Raw genomic sequence first — 6,128 nt, 5'->3', positions numbered from 1 at the left:
TACACATTGAAGGGGTTAGAGATACAGCTCTGTGGCACAGACACCTGTTGATAAATATTGAACTATTTGTAGGATGAAAACTATGTAAAAAGAAAAATGTGCAGAATAGTATATTATTATAAAATTGAAGGTCAACAAGAAAATTACAGAAAAAAAGTAAAACGGGCTGAAACTTTGGGTCACAATCAGAAGCAAAAAGAAACAGCAATTCATCAGGAAAGCACTTGTGGGTTTGACAAGGTGTCACATTTAACTGGGACAAAGCAATGCACATCAAACTGAAAATGTGGCTCTACTGAGTAGATTTCTCAGAGCCCCTTTCATGTCCCGATTCCTCAGACTGTAGATAAAGGGATTCAACATGGGTGTGACCACACTGTACAACACAGTCACAATGATATCTTTGTCATTAGTGTTATTAGATGAGGAGAAAAAGTAGATTCCCATAATTCCTCCATAGTAAAGAGAAACCACACAAAGGTGAGAACCACATGTCGACAAAGCTTTGCAGATTCCCTTGATTGAGGGAGCCTTCAGGACGGTGGCTCCAATGTGACCATAGGACAACAGGATGCACATAAGTGGCAGGGTTATCACCACAGTTCCTAGGATGAGGATGACCATCTCATTGATGGTGGTATCTGAACTGGACAGCTTGAGCAGGGCAGAGAGGTCACAGAAGTAGTGGTGGAGAGTGATGTCTCTAGCAAAAGAGAGGAAGGATAGTAGAATGGTATGCACAAGGGCATTGGTAATGGATAACCCCCAGGACACAATTACTAGCAAGAAACAGAGGTTCTGACTCATGATGGTGGAGTAGTGCAGGGGATGACAGATGGCCACGTATCTGTCATAGGCCATTGAGGTGAGAAGGAAGCTGTCAAGTCCCACAAACAATGCAAAAAAAACATGACTGGCAAAGACATCCAGCATAAGAGATAGATTGACTGTGGGTCAGCATATTCATGAGCATCTTTGGGGCTGTGACTGATGAGAAACAGATGTCAGTGAGAGCCAAGTGACTGAGGAAGAAGTACATGGGGGTGTGGAGGCGGGAGTCCAGCCTGATGAGCAGGATGATGAGCAGGTTCCCCAGCACCGTGGTCAGGTACATGACCAGGAAGAGGACATAGTATATGTTCTGCTCTTCCAGCCTGATAGGGAGCCCCAGGAGGATGAATTCAAACACAATACTCCGATTATCCTTGTTCAAAATCTTCCTCCTTCTCCTCTGCCTTTTCCACTTTATGTTCCTCCTTTTGTTTCTTTTTTTTCTCCTTTTCTAGGCATTAAAAGAGAGATAGAAATCAGAACAAACAAGAAGCCTTTGTGAGTCTTTAATAATAAAAATCTGGTTTGGAAATAATCTGTATTTTCATTTTAGCACAAACTTAACACACTATGAAGGGCTAGTGGTGGCAAAGGATATTGTTTACCTGTAATTCAAATATATTTTTAACAAGCCAGGAAAACATCACGATGATTATAAGATCATACCAAGTTCTACTTCCTTTAAGACAATTATGTTTCCACTCAAAATTTTTCCCTCATTTTGCTACTGAAACATGAATAAAATGTAACTTCTAATTACTACATTGGTTATCTTTCAACCTAAACCAAATCATCTTGGTTAACACCTATAACACCAGAATATTCTTGACTTTTCTAGCCACATCTTCAATATTCCAGAAAATTTTTTTGTTTATCTCATCATCCTACTTTCATGATTGCCAACACAGATTTTATGCTAAGGACTTTAACTAATTTATTGTCATATTTCTTGCATGTCCAGTACATCACTCATACTATTATCTTTCTCTATCATGATATTTAGTGTTAGACATATCCATATGAGGTACAAAGTAGTAGACTACTTTGTATCTGCAGAAATGAAAAAAAAAAGTGTTGTAGATTTTTAGGAAAAATTAAAAAAAAAAACTATTGGGAAGCTATGCACTCTCCAATGCTGTCTTTACCTTTGCCTCTCGCATTCCAGGGCTGGCCACACCAGCACACTTGCTCTGTGCATGAGCCAGAGATGGCCAGCACAAGAGAGTAGGCCCCATCACTGAGGCACATTTGCTGCAGAGCTGGAGGAAGAGGAGAGAGGTGTGGAGGACACTAACATAAACAAATTGAAATCACTTCAGGAGGATAAAGTTTGACAGTTTGTGATCTTCACAAAATCTAGTGAAATAACTGCTGTAAGTTGTCTTTCTCAAATACTTGGAAGCTGTTTCAACGGATTTTATCCCAAATCCTGAACTACCAGACTGTAAAAGGATAACTGGGCAGCAACAACATAGGACAACTATACAATATGTACAAAGAGCCTCAAGATGAAAATAAAATTGGAATTAATGGCACACAGCAATTCTGTGATGACCTGGTACTTGGTCCAGCCATAATTAGGGTTTTGATTATTGCATGGAAGATCAGAGCTCACACAATGTGAGATTTCCAAGCCATAGTTCATGAATGGCATGAAGAATTAGAATGTGACAGCATAGGAAGTGAAAGGCTCAAATACTCAGGATGGAATAAGAATTAAAAGAACTAGGATGATTGAGGGTTTTGACAAGTTTACTTTTAATTTTGCAAAGAATCCAGGTGAAAAGGCAGTAAATCTAGAAATGGCCTTTGCCTACTGGAACTCAGTGTTTAATGGAAGATTTCAATTTTTAGACTTAGGGACTAAATTTTTGTTGGAACATCATAAATGATCAATACCAAAAGGTGCTTGAAATCTTCTTTAGACTTCAGTATAATGATTGCAGATGACACGTCTAATTATGATGAATAAGGAGGCTTGCCAGTTCTCATTGATGACATTGTAGAATTTGCATGCCCTCAAATGACTGGGACAAAAAGTGTAGCACTAAAGGAGCCTTCTAGAATGTACATATCCTATACAATAAATGAGATGGAAAATTACAGTCAATTTCTGCTTCCAGGACTAAACTGAAGATCAGTCCTCACTATTCAGACTGAGAGTTTAGACAAAACCATAGGGATACATTTTGGACCATATCATATTTCATTTTTCTAATGGTGGGTTGGGCTTGTCTTCTAGGCTGGGCCACTGGAAGCATTAATAATTCTAAGATTGTGAATTTCATCTTAATGTCTGTATGCCATCCTAGTTTATTCTTCCATAAGCCTTACAAGCATTATGGTGTTGATGCTGAGATTTCTGTTCCTCCATAAAGCATAATGCTATCTTCATCAGGAAAGTTTGTCATAAGAATTAATCAGAATGGGGGCCGGGGAGATGGTTCAGTAGGATAAGCACTTGACTGGCAAACACAAGGATCTGAGTTCAATCCCCAGTTCCAAAAAAAAAAAGAATTAATCAGAATGACCATCACAAACAATTTATAAAAACTCTCAAATATATGCTTTGGAATACTTGCAGGGACTATGTTGGTAGCATTTCCAGTGAAAGTGATATATTTAAATATACAAAATCTGGAATGGTGTCTTGTTTTGCAGCTATATTTTCCTCCTGGAAAATCACACAGATTGGTGATGTAGCTAGACTATCTCATGAAAGAAATGTCAGAGCAATCATTGTGAAAAAATTTTAGAATAACTTTGTCCCTTCCTAAAAACATATTTTGCTTTAGACTCTCAGTTTCAAAAAGTACCACAGAATTAGTCAGCACTAACCTGCCCATGTTCATATGTAATAATTCTGCAGGGAGTTTTGCTTGGCAAATGTCTACATAATATTTGAACCTACTCTTGTCTACATTCTGCACCACATAATTGGATTTCATTATTCTTTTGAAATATTTATGTGACTATCACATAAATTAAACTACTTAATTTGTTTTGAATGTTTTGAATTGCTATACAATACAATATCCAACTTTACTCAGGAAGATTAACTTTTGTGTTTCTGTTTATTCCTTTTTTTCATCAGAAAAAGGAATACAATTGAAATTCTCTTAATTTACAAAAGGAGAGTATAAATTAAATTTTGGAAATGGTTATGATGAAAAAAGAAGATCTAGTGGGAATTGAAGTACAGGAAAGTGAGATATAATTTTTCCTCTCAGAAATTACCTGGCAAACCAGATGAAAGAAATTGTTTATCATAGAAATTTTATGTTCCATATCATCTCAAAAAATTGAGAATCAGTTCAAAATAAATTACTTTAGTGGAGTTGTTTATCACATTATGATGTAAGAATAGGTACATTCTAGAGTTAGGAAGCACACACTAGACAGCATACAAACTCAAAACAGTAGAACATGCAAACTAAAATACATAGTCAAAATACTTAATGTAAATCCTACCCCTGTTGCAACATAGCCCCTTACATGATCAGCACTGATATCTTCAGCTACAAGGCATGGGAATGTTCCTCCATTTCTCTTTAGAAGAATCAGAATACAGAGAAACAGGTGATGTCTTCAAAGAACTCCATGTTCTATTGTACCTTTGAATGGATACATATTTGTTCACAACTCCTAAGAAATTGGTATGAATTCTAATGTTAAATATCATGTAGAGGACCATGAGGGAAATCCTCAAACACAAGATCCAAATTAGAGACAAACAGATAAAATTGCATCATTCTATTTGACTCTTGGGGAAAGAACTACTTACTGAAGGCATAAGAGAGTTCATGCTTGAAGGAGTGATGACAATAACCAAAAGGCAGTTATTAAGAGCAAAACTCATTCTCTTCTGAATTTGCCTTGGGGAAAATATGATTCAGTGTTCATCATAAACCACACTGAAGGTTAAATGTGATAATACAAAGTCACTTGCTATTTCAATTCCTATACTCTTTCAAGAACACTAAAAGCACTCTAACATCCTCACTCTGATAAACAAGGAGACATATATCTTATCATCACCCTTAAACGTGGTGAATGAAATATACCTTCTGTAAATTTCAGTCTCTTGTCCCAATTGTGGTGTTAGTATTCTACTCATGGAAAACTGTCACAATATCATAAAATAAACATTCAGTGTTTGTTTTCCATTCATTTTGACCCAAATTCATTCCGTATATTTCCCATTCCATTTCTTGAGTGCCTGGTAAAAAATAAATACCATGTGTTCATTGGAGAAGTAAAGACGTGTCCCGCTCTCTTGCTCTCTCAGGAAATATCCACCCCTTCCATCCAGCCCAAGTTCAGGCCCAGCAAGTGTGGGTATGAGCTCCTGCTCTCCCCTGCACTGGGTGGATCTCCCCTGATCAAGCCCAGGTCAGCCCATGACATGAGGGCCTCTGGTGCCCCAGCCCCCTATCCTTCCAAGTAAGTGAGAACTTCTGTGACACTATCAGGACCCCCAGATCCAGCCCAGCCCAAGATCAGTGAGTGTGTGGGAGAACTTCAGGCTTCCCTGCTCCCATGGGATCTCTCTGGACCAAAACTCAGGCACACTACGTGAGACCCTCTACCATGCCCTCCAGAACCCCAAATCCCTCCAGAGCCCCACCCCCAAGCCTAGCCAGTGAGTGAAAACTTCTGCCACTCTCTCGAAGGCCTGAGTTCAGCGCAAGCCCGGGCCTAGATGGTATGTGGGAGAACATCTGCACTCTCCTGTGCCCTCTGGGCCAGAGGCACAACAGAGGGGCACCACAGGTTCACTGCTGTGGCAAAGGAGCACAACAGGCTCACTTCCTTGGGCTGCAGCAGGAAGGAGCTTAACACAAGAGCTAGAACCAAGGTATGCATAACTGAATAAACTCAAACTTAATAGATCTGCACCCAAATTTCATTAGGTGCTAAGGTTATAACTGCACCAAAGCACTACACTAAAGGTCAGAGGTCAGTGCTGTACAAAATGACAAAGACAAGGAGAAAAATGCAATCTCAGGCCTTGAGCCCAATGAAAACAAGTACAGAGGACACTAGCTCAGTGAAATGCTTCTATGACAAAGCATCCAAAGTAAAGAAACAAGACCAGAAAGGTATACAGGAAATCAGAGCAGAATTGATTTCTGGAACAAAAAAAAGAAATCTCTTAATTCATAGCATCTGAAGTAAAGGAACAAATACAGAAATATAAGGAGGAAACAAATGCCCATGCAGAACAAAGGCAGAGGACACTAGCTCATCTGAAATGTATGAATTAATGTGTTGGATGTAAATAAGCCACAGCAGAA

General features: G+C 38.7%; 2 pseudogenes; one reads left to right on the top strand and one right to left on the bottom strand.

Annotated features, from left to right (window-relative positions):
* Nucleotides 1-273: 273 nt before the first annotated feature.
* On the bottom strand, nucleotides 274-1,797 carry LOC101578180 (annotated as a pseudogene).
* Nucleotides 1,798-1,951: 154 nt separating this feature from the next.
* LOC101577776 lies at nucleotides 1,952-2,965 on the top strand (annotated as a pseudogene).
* The last annotated feature ends 3,163 nt before the right edge of the window (nucleotides 2,966-6,128 follow it).

The sequence above is a fragment of the Octodon degus genome, unplaced genomic scaffold, assembly GCF_000260255.1.
Source record: "Octodon degus isolate 3935 unplaced genomic scaffold, OctDeg1.0 scaffold00137, whole genome shotgun sequence".
In the NCBI taxonomy this organism is placed as follows: Eukaryota; Metazoa; Chordata; class Mammalia; order Rodentia; family Octodontidae; genus Octodon; species Octodon degus.
This window is presented reverse-complemented; position numbering and strand designations above follow the sequence as displayed.